The sequence below is a fragment of the Sinohyriopsis cumingii genome, chromosome 1, assembly GCF_028554795.1.
Source record: "Sinohyriopsis cumingii isolate HCF-2022 chromosome 1, ASM2855479v2, whole genome shotgun sequence".
Classification (NCBI taxonomy): Eukaryota; Metazoa; Mollusca; class Bivalvia; order Unionida; family Unionidae; genus Sinohyriopsis; species Sinohyriopsis cumingii.
Window position 1 is genome coordinate 140,271,629 of NC_142961.1, and position 12,575 is coordinate 140,284,203.

The 12,575-nt window shown below is 35.5% G+C and overlaps 1 protein-coding gene across 1 annotated transcript in view; it reads left to right on the forward strand.

The window, feature by feature from the left end:
- The first annotated feature begins 2,889 nt into the window (after positions 1 to 2,889).
- LOC149808015 (uncharacterized) overlaps positions 2,890 to 12,575 on the forward strand; it is a 111,783-nt gene continuing 102,097 nt past the window's right edge. The window contains exon 1 of the mRNA XM_089972536.1: positions 2,890 to 3,033. The gene's annotated coding sequence lies outside the window, so the exon portion shown is untranslated. The remainder of the gene's footprint in view (positions 3,034 to 12,575) is intronic.

Below are 12,575 nucleotides of genomic sequence, written 5' to 3' on the forward strand. Positions count from 1 at the left end.
AATGTGATGCTGACCTGTCTTGAATGTAATCGACGTCGAAGTGCTAGCTTACAAAAGTGAATGCCGTGGTAATTGTGTGTTTTCGGGAATTACTTGTAATTGGTCGAGTACAAATCCACGATGAGGAGCAGTTGAATCTAATGTGTAGATTGCAGGTCTACCCGTAGATCTTACCAAGCTGGAATTTGTATGTGTCGTAATACTCATACTTCACCATATTGCCTGTCGTGCTAACCAATTTACAGCAACAGAACATGTAACATTTGCTGCATCAGCGAGTTTACTAATCGCTGCTCCACCCCTCCAATATCCTCTTGGGCTATAATAAATCGATTCCATTATTTTAATAATCGGTTGATTAATTACCGGCTCCTGATACTAGTATCGCAGATCTTACACACCAATTAGCTAATGATTCTCTGAAAGATTTAATTTTTTAATGGAATTTAACGAGTTAATCAAATTCACATCTGCAATATGTCGTTGTTGCAGATCTGGATAGTTATAAGTTACATCTTGAACTTGTCATGCTTGATCAATCGCATTTATTGGGCACTTTCCTAGTCTTGGTTGATCTCGCCCGTATGTCAAGTTCCAGGACCACAATAATTATATCCTGGAAGATGTTTTTCTCCTGGAGTTCCTGGTAATGTTCCCAATGAAGTAACGATATCGCCACCTGTTTTCATACGAGACGAAATAAATTTAATTTTATTTGTACCACATTTTATACATTTACCTGTAAGTGCACGCTTTTTATATTGTGTTATTATTGTTGTTAATCCATTTGTGGGGGTGGATGCTCTACATCGAACACAATATAAATCCATATTATTTATTATATTTGTATAACATGGATGTCATTGATTTCTCAGCGACACTAAATCAAGAGCCAGTCAAGCATCATCCAGCGCTACCAAATTCTATCAGAGCAATTATCATAGGTCCATCTGGGTCTGGTAAGATGCAATTATTATTTAGTCTGATAATGAGATGGCTCAAATGGAATAAGTTGTACTCAGTAACTCCATCAGTTGATGATCAGAGATGTTACTATGTACTTAAATATATTAATGAAAATGCAAAATGGTTGGACGAAGATGGTAATGATATTATTTATTTTATCACCGATATTGATGAAGCCCCATCTGTAGATGACCGCGATGGGTTTATTAATAATCTCGTGATATACGATGATGTAATGCTGGACAAACAATTCAATCCAGTTCGGATATTTTCTCGAGGCATACACAAAAACACAGATGTGATTATGTTACTCGGCGATATACACAAATACCTAAAGTGATCAGAGATAACTGTAATATTTTAACTGTGTTTAATGGAGTCGATACACATACTCTTCGAAATATTCATCAGGCTTGGTGTAGTGGGAATATATGGATATGATTAGGTTCAAAAACTTCTTTTCAAAAGCACAATCTGCTCCACACGGATTTATAACAATAAATTTACATGATTCTCGATCGCGATATCGTATAGGTGTTGATAAAATCTTTGGTTGAGAGATTTATATAATAATGATTTAATTACTCACACATTTATAGCAGCAGAGAGGGTCACGGTGGGTAAAGAAAATTTAGAAAAACACGAAAGACAAAGGACAAAGTAACAAAATGAATTAACCCAATTAGAGAAACTCTCGGTTTTAGTTAGAGGCTTCGGTTTGACGTTATTGATTTTTATTTTAATTTTTCTTAGAAAGCTTTATTTTTCAAAAATGGACCTTTCAGCAAGTAGTCTGTTCACCCTATCTGCTCCTAAAGATTGCAGAGTTACCGTCACCCACAAATGTAGTATTGGCGTATTCGGTGGAATATTAACCAAAGAAGGCTCTGAAAAATGTGATGACATTAAAGCACATTGTCCACAAGTGTCGGGGATGGTTTTGATACACCATATCGTCGGAACTTACGGTACGTGGGTCTGGATCGTATTATACAGATAGAAAAACGTGTGGGATGTGATTACGATAGTGATCAATAATTCCCCGCATCAAACACGTTATGTGATTGTATGTATGTATGTATGTATGTATGTATGTATGTATGTATGTATGTGTGTGTGTGTGTGTGTGTGTGTGTGTGCGTGCATGCACGCACACACACACACATACATAAATGCGTTCCGTCTCGACCGATTTTCCCTTGTGATTTTTTTTTTATCATGACATGCATTGTTGTTACTACTTCAGTTGGTTGTTGTTGTTGTTGTTGTAGGGTTTAACGCCATTTTTCAGCACACGATAGGCTATGTATGGCGGCCAGTATTAATGGTGGAGGAATAACCCGGGAAACCCCCGGGAAGAACCACCGACCCACGAGAAGCTACTGGCAAGCTTTCTCACATACCCACATTGGACTCGAACCCACGCAGACAGAGGTGAGATGGCAGTGATCCGTAACGGAGAGCGCTTTAGACCACTCGGCCACTCGGGACCCCACTTCAGTTGGTACAAGGAAAGAAAATGAGTTCTGTTTCAGAATGAATTATGCAAACGTAAACAAAAATATAAAGATTCAGCAGAACTGACTAAAGTCATTTCACAAAAGAATGTTCTTTTTGGGCCATTGGAAGTAAATTCATGTTTTAAAACATATTACAGAAAACAATTTGCCTTTCGTATTTACAACACGATACTCGCCAGATCAAAACATAAGAACAAGTTGAAAAATGTTAGATGAGTGGTTTGAAGAAAAAAAAAACACAACAAAAAAACACAAGAAGGATATTGAAATGGAAGGCGGGGAATGACGTTGTTCTTTTAAGTATCTTGGATATGATGACGTACGGGAGACAAGTACGTTAAGCCGTTGGAATTTTATATTTCATTATGTTATAGTAATCTCCCTTAGAAAGACATGTCTCGACCTACTTTTGTGAATGGCATATGGCATTGTTTTGATTTTGAGCGCCAGGTAACGCTGTTTTAAATAACTTTCCATGTAACTGTAACTACAAGTTGAACATACACAACACCCATCAGGTTAATGAAGGAATTATTATATCGGCAAGGTGAGACAATACAAATTAGAATATTTCTGTCCAATGTTATCACATGACTGTCACATCGTTCTCAATCAATGTCATAGACAATGTGTGTCATGTTGGTTTTAATACCCATTTAGTACCTACCAGACTTTTGTGTATTATTTTTCCGTGTTAGGATTTTGCATTAAAGTTTCTACTATTCTACTCAATACCAGTGTAACTGATTTGTATAAGTGTTTGTAGGCCCAGAATTTTCAGTTGCTGAGCACCCGACCCAGACCAACAAGTTGTTCTCGGCCTTTCTTTTGACACGACAACAGTCGTACCAGAAGAATGAAAAAAAGAAAAAAAAAAAGGTCATGTAACAATTTTTGTGTACCTAGCCCATCTCTTTATTTTGTAAGTTGCCTCTGTTAGTGTCTTCTTAACATAGAATGTTGAATGGTAAGGTTTGTTTTTTTTTCCCTCCAGATATATACGTGCTCCATACATGTACACAGACATACTGTGCAGGGAACTTGAACATGCATAGACGTACATGTCCCCAATTTTACACATGTGCACACGCTTATTGTAAGGGTATAAAACTGTATTATACTTACTGTCATGATGTACTGATTTCTCTTTCAGAAGTCTGTGCTACAGAAATTGCAAACATCAGAATAAGTGGTTAATAAAATAATTAAATGAAACCCAATTTGTATCTCTATGACTCGTTACCTGTCACATACCAATTTAATAAACCAAATATTACAGGTACTGGAAGTTCATAACATGAGTTTGTTTATTAAACTATGTAATTTGTCTCAGTGATTGAAAATGAGGATTGTATTTAATTTTAATTGCCGACAATTAGATTTCATTTAGATAGTTATTAATAAATAAATAAAATATAATAAACTGCCACTAGAACAAACCATATTTTGGATAATGTAATAAATTGTATTTTTTCATATAGAAGAAATAAAGGATTAAAACAATTTCAATGAATAAACATTTTTATTGTTCATTGAACTTCACCATACATTGACCAAAAAGGTTCAGAACATTTCGAAATCATTTGAAACAATGCCTGTAAATGGGGAGAGCACAGTCATTCATATCTTCACACCATAGTAAGTGATCATTTATTCTTTTGTGGTCACCAATGTTTTGGGTGAGGCACCATTACAACTATATATTTTAGGGGTCAATTCAAAGGTATATATCGATAATACAAGGTCAGTTTATTTTTTTGTTGGTACATAATGGTCAGTTTGCTTGGTCAGTACATAATGTTCAATTTACTTGTCAGTAAATTATATTGTTTGTTCTATTGGCAGCTGCCAAATCTAGGAACCACCAGCAGTTAGAATTTGTTACAATGTAGGGTTTTTTGGGGGGGGGGGGGCAGCCAGGTTGAAGTCATCTGTTACCATGAATCTTGAAAAAAAGTTTATTAGGTCATGAACTTTATTTTTATTAGGTAAGACATTTCACTGATTGTAACTGTCAAGATGCCATTATGAGCAAAATTTTGCACCTATTTGAACAAGAACTCTGTTTGCTAATGTAACAAGGACTGAACAAGGTGAAAGTCTTTATCGAACCACCTCAACATTAAAGTTGATTCATCTGATCCATCTATTGAAATATAACCCTATCTGTGTTGTGTATTTTCCAGATGCTTTAAATGAATGTACTGAACCACTTGCCGGATATTCTTAGAGACACTAATGAATCCTAGCAGACTTTCATAAAACATCCGTTTCCTACACTCCACAGTTGTCATGTTAAGTGGCGCTGCATCTCATAGTACAAAGTTGATGTTGGATTGGAGCAATCTTTCTTCTAATATTTTGGGAAATCTGTTGCGTTTTTCCAAGTATAGTTTTTTATTTATTAAATTTGCACACCTACCGTTTCTTCACAATTTCTTAACTACACCATATATTTTTATACAGGTCCTGAGTAGATGGTAGATTTGAGTGCCAGACTGGTGTTATCAAAATAGTCTTTAGTACTCTGTATGTTTTGAATTTAATGTGGTCATCTTCCTGAAAGATTTGCTAGGGGTGGCAATATTTTATTTTCTGCTTTAACTGATATTAACAGGATTTGGTACTTATGGGCATGGATACAACTTGTTTCACTATATCTGTGGGCACAGCTGAGATAATCCCTAAGCACTGATGTTCAGGACAACTGTAATCCTAAGTCCAGCTATTCCAAATCTTCTTTTTAGCTTGTCCAAAGCAACTCAGTTTTTGCCAATAATGACAGTTTGTAGATGCATATTTTTAAATAATTTTCACAGCTAAGATGAAAAATAATCTTACATTTACTTTGATTCCATTCACAAATGAATGAAGTAGTAAATGTCATTACTTTCAGTAGAGGTTATTTCTGATACAGTTCCTTCCTTATTTGGTCAAGTAAATAACTAATGTTTGACAATAAACCCAAAACTAATGGCTGTACCTGATATTATTACTGACCACTGACCATTCTTGGATTTTATTAAAGAAGCTGGAGGTACTAAATATGTAAATCAAAATACTTATGTATTACAAAAACTACCTATGTATATGTAAAACAAACAAAAATATGTGTTGCTAAAAATACCTATATGTTACTAAGGCATCCTGTAGTATCCATAGAAAACTTTAAGTAGTTATATAATTCATAAAGAACTGTTGTTGGTATGGATCACGTGCATTATTTGTACAACAGCTACAACAGCCAAGAATAGAATATCTCCATTGTTGGTGATATTTAGTTAAATTATTGATAGAAAAAGAACAGTGGTTATACATGATAAATAAGAATATTACGCTAAGGTACTAACTGAGGTACTAAATCCCACTGCAGTGTTGGTCTACATGGTTAGAGCATATTCCTAAGTTGCGGGTTCGAACCCAGGCCAAGTCATACCAGAGACTTATAAAAATGGTACTGCAGCTGCTTTTCTTGGCACTCATCATTAAGAGGTAAGTGTTCGGGCTGGTCTGCCTGGTGTCAGGATAATGTGACTGAGTGGGACATGACGCTACATGTCTGTGGCAGATGCCCCAGAGCTAGATATCACTATAAACTGCCACACTGCAAACATCGTAGCGATATGATTAAAATTGTTGAAGCTATATTGAAGATCTAAATCTTACACAAACACACACACAAATACTTAATGTAAAGTTATTTATTTTCAAAAAATGATCATTTAAATGTTATTACATCTGCAGGAAAACAAAATTTCAGTCAAATTATCAAGTTTGTTTTGAAAAATGAAAGAACACCATCACAAGTATACGGTGTCTAGTATTTTATTTCTGTTTTCCAGGGCTGTTACATATCAATACATATTCGTGATTGATGGCCATTTTTGAAACAAATTAGCAGTATATTTTGCAGTGTTTTGTTTTTCATATATTTGCTTAAAAAATGGAAGGATCATGCATATTGAAAATACAATTGCAAATATAATAGTTAGCCAAAATCAGCAAAACATTAAACTTAACGTCCTGTCATCCACTTCCTAAATATAAGTCTTTTCTTTTGCACAAATATATATTTGGGCAACAAGGTGGAAAATGTTTAATAAAAAAAATACAAAATGTTTGAAGGACTATAATTTTGCAAATATAGGAGAGAGGGTTTATGCAGCTCTAAACTGTATTTTTTGTAGGGCTATCCATCTTTGCCCTTTATTTTCTCTCACACACGTAGATGGACATGCATACACTGCACACACATTCCTTTGAACAAGAGAAAAATTGTTTTGTATGCATGCATATCACATTTCTTGCCACAATACACAGAATATGGAGGGTATGAATATTCACATTTGTTTAAGCATGTACATATTTGAATGGCATATCAACACATTCATGGCTACATGCTGCCAAGTAAATTTAACTACCCACAAAAAGGTATACAGAACATGGAAAAAAGGCAAAAAAGAGTGAACTCCCTTAGTCAGATTTGTGATATAGAACTGTACTGCAATAAAATTAATAAAACTACTGTGATATAGAACTGTACTATGATAAAACTGTACTGTGATAGAAAACTGTACTTTATAGCAAAACATTTAGGACCTCATCCAGAACATCATCACAGACTGCATCCCAGGGTAGAAAGATTGCCTCCATTAGTGGGCTCTTTTGACATGCATTCCAAGGCAAAAAGATTGCCTCCATTAGTGGGCTCTTTTGACATGCATCCCAGGGCAAAAAGATTGCCTCCATTAGTGGGCTCTTTAAACCTACATACATGCAAATAAGGTCTATTTTACATCCTATAGACTGGCAGAGGGGTTAATTTTCACTATTTACAAGTGTATCTCACCATACGTCAATTTATACAGAGATATTATAACTGCTCACTTAGAGCTGTGTTGATTTAGATCTCCTCAATTTAAATGTGAACTTGTGTTGTCTTGTTTAATATCCAATAGCTCCTTCCCTCTTCACTCGAAGGAATAAAAGTAGGCATACTTGTTCAAAGCATGCTATTTCATCAAGGAAATAACCTTCAGTCCCACTCAAGCATTCTTCTCTTGGAAATTTTAGGGTTGTAAATAAGCCAGTATTGTAAGTGCAGTCAAGCTATACATTTCTCCCAACTAAAGGTTTTATCACCCATTATTCATCCTATGTATGTATACAGACCCAGAATTTTACAGTAGTCAATTTCACTGTGTCATCTCTTTTAGCAGGACCTCACCTGTATTTACAGGTATTTTGTGTGCATCTTCAATTCGAGAACAGGTAAAACCTTACACAGAAAATTAGTTGAATCAAGATAATATGTGTGTAAGCTTATTTTTGAAATTAATGAATGATATACTGTATGTAGTTATTTTTTATACATGTTTATTGTTAATTTTTCTAATATATTTGGTTGAAAAGTGTTGATAATTATGTTGATAATTATGGACTTGTCTTATAAATGAGTATATATGGTATGTATTATTTTTGCTCTAAATTTACCAAGCAGCATTGTATTCTGTGTATTAATTCAGATTTGACCATGTGTGTAAATTTTGTTGGAAGTCCTAGGTAATGTAGCTATCATATTTTGTTGGAAGTCCTAGGTAATGTAGCTATAATGTTTTGTTGGAAGTCCTAGGTAATGTAGCTGTAATGTTTTGTTGGAAGTCCTAGGTAATGTAGCTATCATTTTGTTGGAAGTCCTAGGTAATGTAGCTATAAATTTTGTTGGAAGTCCTACGTAATGTAACTATAATATTTTAGAGCATCCACAATGGTCACTGTTTTTAGGGAGCCTCTGTTAAGCTCCATAGTTACCATGTCTTGTGAAGATGATGTGACAGTGACCACTGAGGTTTTACAAAACAAATCTTGACCATTGTATGCATATAGGGAGGACAATCATCATGAAGAAAGCAGTATGGATATTGGTAGCTTGGATTTGATTTGTGAGCTGTAATGCCATTTTTCTGTTTATGAAAGGCTATATAAATGGTGGCCATTATATTTGGTGGAGGAAGAACCACCAACCCATGGAATGCTACTGGCAAGCTTTCTCGGATACCCATATTGGCTGAGCTGAAACTCAAACCCATGAGGAAAGAAGAGTGAGTCATTGAATTGGTAATGGCAAGTTCTTAGATCACTTAGCCACCCGGGGCTCTTGGTAGAAATGAACCAGATATCTACTCTTTTTATGATGAATTGCCTTAATTAGCCCACAATTTTATATTTTTCTATCCCAGAAGAAATTTGGAAAATAATTAGATGCAGGAATTCAAAAGAAATTGTTTTCTTGAACAATGTGTCAGTAATATATATCACAAAGACAAAATCTCCATTTTTGTGAAATCAGATAAAATATCTGCAAAAGTCTGTATTATGTGTGTGTGATTTGGATTTTTAATGTAGCTTTAACAAGTTTTCAGTTATATTACTATGATGTCTGCAGTGTGGCAGTTTATAGTGATGTCTAGCATTGGGGCATCATGCCGCAGACATGTAGCATGTTGTCCCTCCCAGTCACATTATCCTGACACCAGGATGACCAGTCCAAACATTAATGTCTTAATTGTAAGTACCATTTTTTAAAGTCTTTGTTACGACTTGGCTGGGGTTCGAACCCGCAACCTCCTGCATCCGAGGCAGATGCTCTAACCCAGGGGTGTCAAACTCAATTGCTCAGCAGGCCAAAACTCAAATCACACGTAAGGTTGCGGGCCGAACAGGATAAACATTCAATAAGTGGAAAATTAAACCTTTTTTAAACATTAATATAAATTAAAACAGAAAAAAGTTTTAATAATAAAAAATCATTGGCATACCCATTTTCTCTCTTATGCCAATTTGTCAGAGCTGGATGTTTGGCAAGGCTGCTAATTAGGGAATTTGATTTGCACTTTATATTGCAGGGCCATTGAAAAATATTTTTGCCTAAAATTCTCTCGGGCCGGATATAATTGTATGCCGGGCCTGATGTGGCCCGCGGGCCTTGAGTTTGACACATGTGCTCTAACCACTAGACCAACGGAGCAGTCCTGTATTATGTAGAGACAAAGCTATACCTCTTGTCATCCCGCAATTTAAGTCTTCCTCTGATATAAATAATGGCAACAGTTAATGATTTCAGTGACAAATGATGTAAGTACTGGTACATGTAATATTATTTGACGTAAATTTACTTGGTATTTTTTTAAAAGTTATACAGCAGTTGTTTAAGTACATCCAATATTTTTGCCACAGTGGCCACCTTGAAAATCTTGTTATTGCCACTTTTCTTGAACTGATGGTCATATCAGCGTGGTTTTCACTGAAAGATTTCTTGCAATGTCTAGTTTTTCTTGAATATAAATAGAGGCGATGTTACATGCAATATTGCTGTCACAGAGGTTATTTTTAACATGGCACTTATTAAATGGAAAGTCATAGTGATATGGGGTTTTCACCAGAAGACTTGTTATAGTGTCTTGTTGGTCCTAAATCAAAATGATACCAGTTTCACATTCATTATGGCTGCTGTCTTGAAAACAAAAGATTTCTTATAATGTTATTTGGTCCGAATTTCAAATGAATCTGAACTTAGATTCAATATGGCCACCTCAGCTGCCATCTTGACAATCGGTTTACTGCTCATGAATATCAGAGATGTTTCAACACTCAACAGTTAAAAGGAAGTTATGGTCTTATCTTGGATTCCTGGGAGAAAAAAATTGGCCAGTAGAGCATCAGTCCCATCAAGGGACTCTTGTTAGTTTTAGGTGATTTCGCATATGGTGGCATAGTTGAGGCTATTTCTGATAGCAGTGCATATCACTAGAGATGCAAGATTGAGAGTCAAAAATCCCCTTGGTGTCAGAACTGGGTGTCAGATTGAGTAAAAAAATATACCCTGGTGTCAAAACGGGAGTTCAGATTAAAACTTGGGGGGTCTGTGATGCACAATTGAGGGTAAAGGGAAACAGTGTCAGATGGGGTAGATTATCTGTAAGCGATGGTGTGGCTACCCACTTTGTAGAAATCTTACACAAAGTCCCCTCTTCTTGCAAGAGGTGTGGGTTGGCGGATTGTACCTTCTTTCAAGGTGTCCTCTTAATTTGGTTCTTGTTATCTAGAGGTTGACCACCCTCAATATTATTGCCCAGTTTGAGTAAATAGAAATATAAATGGTGAAACTTATAGGTGGAATAGATAGAGATCTGAACAGATATATAGAACAAACCAACATGCGCTCCCGTACATGTAAATAAACAATTTACTCAATTACATAAAACAACTGTGAGAATTCATTACAGCAGGAATATACTCTGTTTTTAGATATAAAACTTTCACCGAATTACAAAAAAAACACAAATATATTTAAATAAAATAGCTGATCTGTTTTATTGATAGATTTAGTTCATCATAGGATCAAGTGAACAATCGAAGTCAATGCCTTGTACGAATGCATATCCTGTTCCTTTCGGTTCACTCCACTTCCACTGTAGCACATAGATTCAGGTACCTGGATCTGAGGATAAGTACGTCTCACTGTACTTGTCAGAATAATATGTTGCAGAATTAATACGTTGCACCATATGTCACAGGAGCTATTTTCTCCCTTTTAAAAAATATAAATAGAGACAACCTAAATTTTCTGTTGTTTATGATAACAGGTGCTTGCATTATCCCCATCTCGTTTTCAGATCTTACTATAATCGGTGCTAAACAGATGCTAAGGCTATCAGTTGGCTCCACCTGTCCTATAAGACCCTAGTTAGTTTAATGGCTAATTCATCATGCATTAACATCACACATTAACACCACACGAGGCATCACGATTCCGAGCCAGCCTCAATTTACACAAGTGAATAAATGAAATACATTACATGGCTTCTACGTCATGTTCGGCAAATACACATTCAGCCTTAATCATACATAAAATCTTCTAAATTCGGTGAATTCACATGGATTCTCGTAATCATATTAACTAATGTAATGCATGAAATTCTTAGAACCTAATTCTTATGCAAACAAGATGACAAATTAAAACAATTCGTCAAACTTATCTAAAGAAGATCAATGTACGACTTCCTATGCATAAACTCAACACAGTTATACTTTATAAAGCAAATTGATATACGAATATAGAAATTAAATTCATGCAAATATAAGTAAATAAATTCAGCAAAGCATTATATATGGCATCAACAAATTACATGGAATTGTCACAACTACCTTTGCTTTCAACGATCCTCGCTTCTATCGCTTAATTTGTTCGTTGGTTTTCCTTCGACAACAGTCCTCTTTGACAACAGTTTTACGAGAGAATTTCACCCAAATTTCTCTCGGAGTCTTCTTTACACTTGTTTTTTCTTGCAGAAAAAGCTTAGACTGATTAAAATTTTCGATGTGGGTGATATTAAACTAGGAAATTTAGTGTGGGAAACACGCCCCTTATTTAGTGTAACTAATCAGGATTAAGTATATTTGCCGCCTTTTTCCAGAGATGCCAAATCTGGGGTCAATTTGACCTTCTTTGTTGCAACTACTGGTCAATGGAAATTCTCATTTTGTGACAGTTTTAGCATGAAATCAGAGTTTACCTTGTCCCTAATAGTCCATCTGGCTGCTGTATAAACAAATGCTTAATTAAGAATAAAATTCTTCCCTCGAAAAGACATTAGCAGTGATGGCAGTATGGCGATTTGATACGAGCCTGTCCCCATAAATCTAATTGATTGTTCTCTGGTCTCAACTAATGTGTTTTTCATAGATCGCCAGAAATTTGCCCCTTTGCATTAGCCTATTTCATCAAGATCTCATTGAGAGAGATTTTTGCCAATTAATGATATGACCTTGTATCAGACTAGCAGTGTTTTTCTACACTCTGGCATCAGACTGGCCGTGTTTCTTTACACTCTGGCAACTATATTTCTGGAGTGTTTCTCTACACCCTGGCATCAGACTGGCAGTGTTTCTCTACATCCTGGCATCAGACTGGCATGTTTCTCTACACCCTGGCAACTGAATTTCTGATCAGATTACGATTAGTTAAATAGTGTCATGTTATTGGATTTTGCACGAGTCTGATTAAAAGTAAGATCTATGCATATTAAT